The 12545-nt window shown below is 43.4% G+C and overlaps 1 protein-coding gene and 1 long non-coding RNA gene across 4 annotated transcripts in view; one reads left to right on the top strand and one right to left on the bottom strand.

The window, feature by feature from the left end:
* Positions 1 to 12545, bottom strand: part of LOC112465108 (zwei Ig domain protein zig-8-like) — a 247429-nt gene that overhangs the window by 140171 nt on the left and 94713 nt on the right. The gene's annotated exons all lie outside the window — the stretch shown is intronic.
* Positions 1 to 12545, top strand: part of LOC112465109 — a 148064-nt gene that overhangs the window by 134687 nt on the left and 832 nt on the right. The gene's annotated exons all lie outside the window — the stretch shown is intronic.

The following is a 12545-nucleotide window of genomic DNA, read 5'->3' as shown; positions in this document are numbered from 1 at the left end:
AGAGGGAAGGGGGAGAAACGAGAAGAGAGGAACAATTGAATCAGTGAAATCAAGCTCCCGCGATCGAGAGGGCTGGTACGCGCTCGAGCGCAATCACGACCACTCGCGAATTTAAATGCCACCACCTCGTACAAGTCGACGTGCTCGACTACCGTGCGCGGCCACTGGAGACTGTGGAAAGGGACGGAAAATTTAACGGGCGTATGCGTGACACAACGCGATGCGCTCCATCTCCGACGAGCGGGTGCATCGCCATCTCCGGAGGTGCACATCCATTTGAACTCACTACTGGCGTGTCCGGCGTGTCCGACGTGTCCTATACGAGCTACCAAGATCTAAATTATACGAATAAATCCGTTTTTCTTTCACTTCCTATCATTTGTTTTTATTCCTTCTGCGGAAACTATAAGTATATGTACATACAACTGTGAATCTGTAGAATTAGAAATCAAATGCCTATGTCAAAGTAATTTCGAATAATAAATTTCGTGTAACGTTAGTATATTTTCATGTAACATCGCGTAACATACCTAGATTAGATTCAACCGTGACGTGATACTCGATATCGTTAAAGTCGCTGCTATGCCTGCAAATCTTGATTCATGCCTTAATATAATTTGCATTTCATCGGTCAATTCGGACAGGCGTGACGTTACGTTATTTTCACTAAAGCATCTTAAGGTTTTCCTCGTGCTTCAGATTTTATTTACGGTTCACATATAATTGACGTATCGTAAAACGCAATATCGTGCGAGGGATATTTTTTTCTTTCTTTTGAACGTACGAAATAACTATGAAGAGAGAAATATAGCGTGTCTTGGCAGTTACGTAGCAATTATACTAAATAAAACGACGTCAACGCAATCATGTATACGGTTAATACAATTTCCAAAGGCTGTTCTCAATGATGTATAACCATTGCAATTATAATCGTAATCGCAATTGTAATTGTAAGAATTTCGAACACTCCACTTCTCTGGAAATATCCGGCTTTAGTTTAGTTTTCCGATGATTCTTACGCGTCGTTGCGAAGCTTTTGTTTCCAGCCAAAATAATCCGTTTACTTCTATCGGATAGCAGTTGACGATCGTCGATCAATTCAGCCGTCCGAATTAACGACGTATCAAGAGCCAAATGTAGCTCTCTAATATTTACCGGATATCCGGGAGGAAGCTAATCTTTCGATGCGAAATTGTACGTCGTCGTCGCAGCGTGTAATCGGACGAGCGGGACTCGATTGTACTAGATCGAGTGGGCCATCGACCTGCGCGCGATCGACCGGACTCAAATTTAATCTTCTAATCCGAGCAGAGAAGAATCGCAAGAGAAAGAAAGAAAGAAAGAAAGAAAGAAAGAAAGGAGGAAAGAGAAAGATAGAGAATGTGCACAGCAGGCCAGAGCAGTTTCCTTGCTTTTCGTCACCGTGTGCAGCTTTTTCGTGACGGCAAGTCAGTAGCGTCGACAATTTTCCATTGGACTCACTTTTAACGGAATTGGACGGCTCGCTCGGATTTTACGACGCCCAGCTCTGTCTTCCGTGTACGTTCGGTCGCTCGAATCTTGGCGTTCGGGAAAAATAGAGAAAAATACGGGGAAATATGTATATCGGCAAAGCCGTTCCGCTCACGCGCGTACGCGAGCTCGACGCGCATATTGAGCCAACGTCTCATCCTGACAGACGTATGAGACGTTTATATGATATCGTCGGTGCATTTAGGACTGGCTCAACTTAGCTCTTGGATACATTCGATATGCCAGCGTGCATCCTATGTACATAAGCGAACTCAACTACATCGAGGCTTTTGCGAGCGACCTTGCACACACGGAATAAATTCACGTCTCGGTCAAATTTCTTAGACAACTCTGTTTATCCGTCACGCATCAGCGTTGCAGTTCGTAAAAATTATTGTAATTAATCATCCCGATGACGTGCGGAACTGCATAGAAAAGCGGAGGAAACAATTTGGAAAAAAAAAACAGTTAAGTCGCTTATTCCTACCGGCGTATTTTATTATCAAGACGCGCGATCGCGCATGTGCCATGATTTTCTTTTATTCGTCAACTTATCAGAGAGCGGAGAGTATTCTCAGGATGGATATAGCGAGCGAAATATAGGTCACCGACGAGGACGAGGACAATTTATCGTACCATTGAGTTTTGTTTCCCCCGTTTTCCACTATTTGAATTACGGAAGTAATTCAGTTAGAGTCCAAAAGGTACATACAACATCGAATCTGGTGTTACCGGTAGCGAGCGGTACCAGAAAACGCGATTGCGACGCGACGGTTTTCACGAAACAATTTCTACGTGCGAATGGCCGCCCGCGCACGCAGATTTCTACTTGAAAAATGGCAGACGTCTCTAGAAAATAGTGACAAAAAAACAGCGCTTTTTTATTCGCATCAGTGTTTCCCGCGTAGGACTCCGGCATGTACATTTGTCGGACGTCACGGCACGCCGCGTGCAATTTCCGCGGGCGACCACTCGAAATTTTTCTCCCCAGCCGCGCTAGACAGAACGAGCACTTAATACGTAACGCAAATCGGGGAGGCGAGCACTGATTCACGGGGTACGCGGGGCTATGCGCTACCCTAGCCGTGGATACCAGCCACGTTATTTCGGTCAGTTACTGGTCGGTAGCGTGCAAACGGCCCGCAATTACTCCGCTTTCTAATTTGGTTCTGACCGTCCTACCGCCGATCTAACGATCAAATCACGTGATCTCCAGCCGAAGGACCGAGGTTAGGTCAAAACGTGCCGTAACGTAAGCCGATCCTTCACTTCACCTCTGTGCTTTCGCGATATGATACTCGTGTTCTTTCACAGTTATGAGGAGGTTTCCCTATCGCGCGAATAATGTATTGACGTTGACGTTAAAAGATTGAAACCTTATTTTTTCATTTCAGTCTTTACTTATTCTTTCTTATAAGCAATTTATTTTATTTCTATCTTTACTTTTGAGTTTTATATAAATTCTAAAAGATATATATAATAATAATAGATTAGACTAAAATAATATATGCTACGGTACGATAAACTTTACTTCATTCTACTGCTCGCAAAATTGAAGAGAAAATGAGATTGTTATAAAATTATAATTTCGCCAAGGAACATGGCGTGTAATTGAGCAAGTTTCGCAGAGGTCTGTTGAACATCATCGACCGTCAATGATCCATTTAATCCGCGAGTAATTGACCACCGCGGCTCTCTAATCTCAGCGCTAAAGAATTCGCGAGTAACTTTCGAAATTTGTCACGTTGCTTTGTTCTTCGCACGGCGAAAAACTACGAGCAAAGTCCATCTTCGGGAAACATTGCTTTCGGGCGAACGGACGATCGGATGCTTTCTGCTTCCAATCGTGATTCTGCACGTGGACATTCAAGTTTTACGGAGCGTGAACGAAATACGTAGAGGGTGATGTGGGGAGGTTGGAGGAAGCCGAGGAAGGATGGGCTGAATCGAGAAGACTTTCGTTGGCGGCGATATTATAGATTCTCTCGAAGAGTCTAAGGTTGCTGCCTGGCCGCGATGAATGAAGCACCGCTACGAGAAACGAAGGAATATTTCTATCCGATAAACGTGATGGAGCAGTCGAGATTATCGATATAAGAAAAAAGACATCGTAGTGGAAAGTATACTAGTTTCAATCAGCAAGAGAGACATACACTGATATCGTGCAATGTATATTACAAGGTGTCTCGTAGTTTCTACCCGCATTCTGTTCTCTCGGGTATCTCTATTCATTAGATTATTCGCATCTCCGCGACTATTATAGCGATTTGCGCCGCTATTAAGTTGAATTTGCATCGGACGCTGCTATATTTCATACGCTGTGGAATACTGAATGGTAACATGAAATATTTACTGAATCGTAACACGAGATATGAGACATTTAATGTATAATGCATCAGCTGAACGAATTCAGAATTTTTACGACATTTTTCTATAAATCCTGCGAAAGATAGCGTCAGTGACTGAATAATTTCATCGATGCAATTTAAAAATTCATGCAATTATGGGTTAGAGAAATGCGATGTTTGCATGTTCCATTTTGAAGGAGGGTCTACAATGTTAGTGGATTTAAAAGTTCCGAAAATTCCTTCCGGCCTGCAGTTTTAATAGAATTAAGAAATCGTTTTATGCGTTCGCAAACAGCGGGTCTTTTTAACCGGAATTTCCGACAGACCGAGCGCATTTGCGTAAAAATGTGTTACGTCGGACAAGCAGCGGAATACCTTAACGTTGAATAACATTTGGAGCTCTTGTTATTCTGTTAAAAGAGATCGTATCGTAGATAATATTGTATCACCAAATTACTTCATCTTACGCTATGGTGAAAAAGAAAACAACTAGCCAGCACTATCTATCTGTTTTATGCGCTTACATACATGTGAAACACTTGGCGAAACAAATTTCATCACGTAACGCGCGAAATTATTTCACACGCGCGACAGAGAATAACTAAAATTCCTGTAACCGTATCTGGTGTCGTCAGAAAATGCAGCAACCGCGCTAATATAAAACAGAAACGTACTCGACCGGTTTCCCTCGCTTTTCTCACCCTCGTCCTCCTTTCCTCACTCTCTACCGCTGGGTCATAATAGTTTCCGCCGAAAATTCATGTCCTAAAAATGCGCCACGACATCCATAAAGTCTGCCAGTCGTGAAAATTCGGGAGCGACTACAGCCGACATATACAAATATGGGCCTGGTATACCGAATTCTGAGTGAAAGCACTAAAAGAAATTTATTCATAGCTCGCATCTATCCGCGGGATAACATCTTCCGGAGCCACGCTTCAAGAAATATATACGTCCGCGGGAACGTCACGCGTTCGCGCTCGCATCGCGAATGCGTCGTGTCGTACCGCGGCGATCGATCGTTCCTGCCGTGGGGTTCTTCTAGAATCCCTTTCAGGAATCTATGAATATTCAACGGGGAGAAGGGTATTTTCTTCCCGTTTCATGTTCGTACTTTTTGCAGGGCAGTCGGTTCATAATCTCCCTCTCTCTCTCTCATTGGGTTAAATCAACATTGCTCGTGTGCCGCGTGTGCGGCGCGTTCGTTAACGACTGATCGACGCGCGCAAGCAAATTCGGTCGATTTAAACCGCTGCGTCGACTAAATTTCTCGCGTCCTTTTAAGACGCGTAGCATGATGCTAAAAAAACTTTCTTTAATTAATTTTGCACGTCGTGGCTAAATGCGCGACTAAAAGGCAAATGAAAGCTTAAACGCGAACAGCAACCGTCGAACTCTTATAGCTCGTGAATACATAATGCAACTCTCTTCGGCTACAAATGTAATCTTGCATAAAAAGAACAGCAGGGGATGCACGCTAGACTTGAACTTCCGCAAATAAAAATTGTGGAAACGACGAGAAAAAGAGGACTTTTATTATTACGCAAAATGTATGATGCGTAAGACGACGCGTCGAATATTTCCTAAGAATCAGCGAACGTACCAAGGGAAGGATCGACTCTGCGTATATGCTAATTAACACACGTGTTCTTGTGTAATGAAAGCGAATTCGATAGCCGCGCCTGGACAGTCGTTACAACCGGTCGCAGGCCACGGGAAACGCTGTTTTCACACGTGTGGTTAATGAATGCGGGAACCCGTAATTAGTTATTGGTTTTAGCACAGCAGACATACGTTTATGCGCATTGTGGACCAATAACCGTGGCAACAGACCTCCGGATGGCACCTGACGCAACACTGCTGGCCGCATACTAATCAGAACCGCTGTGGTGGAAGTATAAGGATTGATAACCCTGATCCAACGATCCTGTGTATCCACATCAAAAAAAGAATAAAAAAAGAAACACTTTATTTTTCGGAGTCTTGTCAACGAAAGGCAAATGACACGATCGTGCGTCATTTGCAACTGCGACGTGTTGGAACAGAATTTAGAATTTTAGAAGTCACGTCGCGAAGTCAGTCAGGTCAGGTTCGCGCTCGCTTTTGCCCGAAATAATTCGAGAAACAAGTCGGGACAATTTTATGTCGCGGATGTTAGTGCGAGACTCAACGGAAATATCGCGGGATATCAGTGCCGACGAGCCGCCTCGTCGCGTCGGTCGTAACGTGATTCCGTGACCTGAGGTTAACTGCATCTGCTGCCGCGAAACAAACTGAATACTAATAACGACGCCTCTCTCGCGCACGCCCGCTTATTACAACATTGAGTGCCAAGTGTGGCCCGATGTCTGCTATATCACGCCGTGTATCTGCAGCATCCACCCTCATAGATCTGATAGGCGAACTAGGCCACATCTCTCTCACTTCTCTTACCTTCCCGCCGTTTCGCACTGACGTACCGCTACGATGCCACCGTTTCTGCAAGGACTCCGCGAGTTAATCTGCCACATTTCGCGGAATATCGTTGACAGCGACGAGATATGCGCCACGTGCCGTACGTGATTCGTCTGCCTAATTAGCTCGCGGGTATAAGATCGTCTCGCAGTTTTGCGCGGATAATATGTAACAACTGCCTTAGATCTGCTAACTGTTATTTGTCTGACGAATTCCGCCCGCCGCGCCGCACCAATGTAAAATCGCGCACCTATGTCTGTTTGCCTTTCATAATTAGCTGCAATCTCACCCTACCGTTTTCCTTAATTAATTCTGTCACATATGTGGAAAAGCGTTTTCTCCTAATATCGGTATGTCCTAGACACCTACGTTCTAAGATAAATTTCATAAGAGTGACAACTCACTTACATGTATATATTTAGTATTTACTTACGTAATCTTCATTTTTATTCTCACGTTGGATCAATGTTTCTTCCCAAAAATAAATACCGCTTACATTATTTCCGTATTGAGATCACTTACCTGAAACAGAGAGAAATATTTACAGTTCGTAACGTCGTCTATAAAAGTTTTGAGGAGATGGTATATAAAGTCAGAATATATAAGTTCATACGAATAAATATAGAAATCTATATAAAAGTTATTTAAAGAGAAATAACTACGGTACTTGAAGCATTGAATAATTAATAATTAATACTCAATATGAATCCGAGAATAATCATATTTCTTCCAATATACGCAAGAACCCCTCGACAAAAGATAACACCCAAATCGAACAAAAAGCCAATCCATCATTCGAGCTGCATGGATACGATCATCCTCCATCACGTCGTTTTGCCGACCCTCGAATCGACTGCGAGTAATAGACCCCTGGCAGCGAGATTCGAAGCCAAACGTTGCCGTTCGCGCTCTCTCGTCGGTGCATAAATCCGTTCGCGGCAATTACGGTAAAAGGGCGGTTAATAATTGACCATTGGGGAATTATCAAATATTTAGGAGCTGCATGTGGCAACAGGGTAGGGTGGGGTGGGGTGGGGTGGGGCGGGGGGAGGGAGGGAGAGGACGGGATCCTCTGACCTCACCCCCCAGCACTAACCACCCGAGCGTCCAGCCTGAGGGCTTCTAGCATTTAATGGCAATGCGGTTTACGTCGGCTAGGCTCGTGAGGTCAGGACAGAACTTTCCCAGGGATATTTGTAGGTTAGTTATGGCTTTTACACGCGAGGTCCTGGCCGGGTCAGGCCGCATTATGCGGTACTCGCAAGGCGCGCGTCGCGCTACTCAATTTAGCCCCGGCTACTCCATGGTAAGGCGGGTGTGGCGGTGGAAGGTGGAAGCTTTCGCCTAGTGGACGGAGTGGACCTGCAGTAACAATACGATGCAGCGTGTCGATCCGAAAATTCTTAGCGTCTCGATCGAGCATTCAAACAGCCCTTGTAAGTAAATATCAGCTCGAATCGTGCAAATCGGATACTTGGACTAGATTCGAAATGCGGGAGTTTTGATCCAAAATATTCGGATACTGGAATTTCTGAAATATCGAATTTTCTGTTACATTGTTAGCTGATTCGAGCATGCCTGTCGGTATCTAAATATCGGGTAGCGATATTATCCTACAATGTAATTCCGCTAAAGTTTACGGAAGCTATTAATTTAATAAACATATTTATAGCCCGCATAGCGCAATGCACGAAACGAAGTTGTATAACGATACACGAAACAGGGTAGTTAATTAACGACATAAAAGATACACGGATCTTATTTTCGCGTGTACGGCGCGAATGTGAACGATCGCATTAAAATTACAATAGAAATACAGAGTGCGACCAGGACATTGTAGTTTTGCGTAACAAATGGCAGAAGCAAAGCCTCTTATCCGCGTCGCTATATGGTGTTTTGATTAAAACCGCTTTTAATGAGACCGTCGTTGCGCGCTATCCGACTATCAAAACGAGCGTGCGCGCGCGCGCGCGCAATGTCGGCATTTAACGTCCGCTAAGTGCAGAGTCTTTCATTAATTGCGGTCAGGATAAAGGCTCTTGTTTTGCATGCAAACCGACATAGCCGGCGGTCCGACCGCCGCGCGGCGCCCACGCTGTCGCCACTGCGACGGTGGTCGGGGTCGCTTTGCTGTCCGGCCTACGTGACATCATCGAGAACACCTGCACACGAACGGACCATTACACCGGCCGACCGATCGCCAGCTCGATATATCACGCTTTCGTGGTCTCGAGACGGCCTCGAGACGCAAAATGACCCAGCGCGCGTGCTCTTCCCACCTATCATCGATACAGTCGATACAATCGATACAGAGAATCGATATGCCCGAATATTTACTATGTTTTCGGTCTGGCCGCAGGATTTATCGCGTATCACGTACGGATTTCCATCGAACAATATACGTAATCCGTGGAATTCAATTTACGGTGGGAGAATGAGCGCCGATCGATCGGGGGCGATCGTGTTTGGTGGTAGCGCCAAAAATTGAAGGCCAGTTTACCGACTCGCTCTTCATCCTCGATATATCGGGCTTCAATGCCGATACGCTATATACTCGATATATGGTTGCTATAAGCTGAAACGCTATATATTTCGAGTGTAGTTGCTACAAGCATGAGCTTCATCGAGTTTGCCGGTCTTTGTCGTAAATAATAGGTGTCAAGCAACTTGAAATTGATCGAGTTACGGAAGAGACCCGCGACTTCTAATTGAAGGCGGGCGCGCACGCGCGCGCCCCAGGATCACCCTTGGAAAACTCCCACCGGCTTACGAGAAGTACTCGTCCACGCGCATTTCCCAATTCGTTAATGTTCATTCGTCGTGATTACGCGAGCGCGTCCTGTAATTCCCGGAGCTTCTTCTTCTCCTCGTAATTCCAAGACTCCTTATGGATCTTGAGAAAGGCCGAGCACGTACCTAGTTTCGTCCTGTAATTTGTGACTGGGGGATTGGAGCTCGGCAATACGATAGTGGACCGGCAGAGGGGCGGGCTTGCGGGTCAGTAGCATCATTAACGTCGAATAGGATATTCGGGCAGTTTCGCGCACACAGTTTCGCCTTGGTTGAGTTTCATCTGAACGGCTCTCCTCCATGTAATTAAGCTGCGAATCGGTATGAAACGACTAAAAGCTTCCGAAGTACAGCGGCGTCCGCCCGTACATACACCGTACATTGTACGTCCGTGCAAACACACACGCACTAACACACATTTACACCAACACTTAACGCCGTGTTGAGAGCATAGTTGGTGTTGATCACGCAGGAGCGTGAGATACGCGCGGCCGCAGAAATTCCGGACGTACGTAAGCCGATTTACGTGGTTTGAGGTCCGAGGAACGCGATTAATTTCCAAAATCGTTGAAGGAGACAACACGAGAGTGCACCGTCAAGGGTTACTTGCAAGGGTCGAATCGTTTAGAAAGTTTTGATTGTCTATCAGCAACGATAAAGAAAATCCATTTTAAAATAACATGATATGAAAAATGTATCCATAACAAGTTTATCGAGATGTCTCTTTCCAAGGAAAAAATTTGATTTATTTACAAAATATTCAATAAAGTATCAATAATTTGTATAATCAACATGTACAAACGTATTGGTATATATAAGCAGTTTCTTATTTAAAATGATCGAAAGTTAAAATAACTCATTTTTAGTATATAGATTTTTCTTCTCAGAGTGTCCCATATTAGAAATTCGCTGTGTTTTGTATTGTCGAATGAAATATAGCTCTCAAATATGTCGAAGCCGAATAGAATAAACCAGCTCGTCGAATCGACATTGTATCGATTCACGATAATAATGCAGACGTAATTCTGTTTTTGTAATTTTTTTACGCGAGACTCGCACTTTATTTTCTCATTTTACATAAATGGACTGTGGTCTCGGCTCGGTTTTATCGCATATAAATGGAGAACTTGACGTTTTTCAAATGGAAAAGGTAAATTGATTTTGACTCATAACGGAAATACGTGCGAATATCGCGATAAATGTAATAATAATATGGATAACAATTTCCAGATTGGTCGTATTCGCGAGAGAAAGTGCTAGAAAATAATGGAAGCCAATTTCGAATACTTCCGATATTTTCGTAATAGTCATAAGCGAGGGACGCGAACGAATCTCTTCCGAACAACGGGGGGAGACAAATATCATTATATCATAGGATGTCATTATAATGCCACCGGGGAACCTTTCAATGGCCATCGTTATCCCTTAATTAATTATCTGTCATGTTCTTAAATAACGAAAGGTTAAAAAGGTCTGATTTCGTGCTCCATTTCCGAGGAAACAGCCGCGTCCGAGTTCGATGCGCAATTAAGATACCCTGGAGGATAAGAGAAATCCCGATTTGTGTACAATCGATACCGGGCAAAATTAGCGAGATAATTTAGATCGGCAATCGAGATTGCGCGCGATCCCAGGTAGGAGCGGATTACACACAGAAGGTGGTACCACCTAAATTTACAGACGGATTTTAAAGACAAGCCCCGCTGAAACTCACCCTTGACCTCGTCCTCGATTTAATCCAGAATGTATTCGCGTGTCTCTTGCCAACGGCAACTTAAAACTCGCTCGATTCTTGCCGCGATTACTAACGTTCGATAACAGTTGACGGACAGCCGGAATTTTGCTCGACGGCGCGAATCGATACAACTGGCTCTCGGAGTTACTATTCTGTCCGTCTGGAACGCTAACTTTTTTGTCGGTTCCGTAAATCTTGAGGTCACTACGCCCCCGAAGACAAACAGTTCCGGATTTTTAGTCGACGACCAAGAAACTCAACTGGTCAGTGAGTACGAGAAGAAGGACGATATTCTTGTCGAATAAACCTGATTGTGACTTAAGGACAAAAGTATCGTTGGAAGTACATCATCTCGTTATTCATTGTTGAGTGAAAGAGCAATGTAATAAATGTTTTTCTATCCGAAAGATAACTGTCGTCTGCAAAGAAACTATTTTTGCAACCGTTAAGTTGGTAAAAGCTAATAGCTCAAATACGCCTCATAAAAAGATTGTGTAAAATAGTTAAAAAATATAGAACGCGTCGCTATTATTTATAATATATAAACTGCAGAATTTAAAGAAATTTAAGTGCAAATTACATCAAATGTGAGCAATTCCCATTATTTATTTGAACACACGATTGTCGACGTTTTGCTATGAACAATGGAAATATACAACGAACCCGTCCGAGCACAGTCGATGAATAGAATGACAACAGGCGTAACGACACTTTCACGAACTATTAAATCCGAGTAATTGCCTGACGCTTTGCGTGATGGATATTTGCATTTTCGCAAACGAGAATATGAAAGAGATAGAGAGAGAGAGAGAGAGAGAGAGACAGCATTGGAATGCAAAAAATCGTATGTTGTTTTGGAAATGCCTGGATGAACGCGTTGTGTCGCGTTAAAGCAAGAAGATTGGGTATATCCGTTCAGTTGAGTTCAGTTGTTCAGTTGAATTTACTTTAGTCATATATACTACATATAATAAATTTGCTCTACACATTAATGAAGACAAATGAGTTGTACTCCGAGACAAAAATTTTACAGTCGTATAAAAATAAAAGCTCATATAACTATACTATATACTATTAACTATGGTATACGCATTTAGCAACATGATATCCATTGATTTATTTTTATTTTATCAAATTTCATTTTTGAAGAATAAATTATTTTATATATAAAATTCAAGATTTCTAATTATAATTTTATTATAATTTAAAGTAAGGTATCATGTTCTATCTTACGCAGCCATATTCCCCTTTCTTCCTGCGATAATGTACAAACACAGAAGATTCAACAACTGCAAGGTCTGCACACCGTTTTCCGCGGCGGCGATTCCGTGACGTGGAAAAAGCAAACCATTCTCCGTGGTGGAAGAGTAAAGACGGTAGACTAACAGACAGGAAAGAAGAAAGTGCCCGGGAAACCACGTGAAAACTCTACCTTTCCTGTACTTTTCTCCGAAGATTTTTTTAAGACGCTCCTCCACGTCCGTCCGGAGTTTTCACACTCATCGTGCTTCTCGCTTCGACCGCTTAAATAAGAAATACAATACGGAGCTTTTAACGCGGTACACGTTGCTGAAGAAACTCGTTTTATTTCTTTAATCTACCTTACGAATCGACAATCTCGTCTTCAATTTCCTTTTGCATCCTCTGCAACATGGATGCATAGCATAGTAAATATGTGTTAACGCTTGTGTATTCAGCTTGCGTTC

This window comes from Temnothorax curvispinosus, unplaced genomic scaffold, assembly GCF_003070985.1.
Source record: "Temnothorax curvispinosus isolate PA1 unplaced genomic scaffold, ASM307098v1 QBEX01014901.1, whole genome shotgun sequence".
NCBI lineage: Eukaryota > Metazoa > Arthropoda > Insecta > Hymenoptera > Formicidae > Temnothorax > Temnothorax curvispinosus.
The sequence above is the reverse complement of the archived record's forward strand: the minus strand, read 5'-3'. Positions and strand labels throughout refer to the sequence as shown.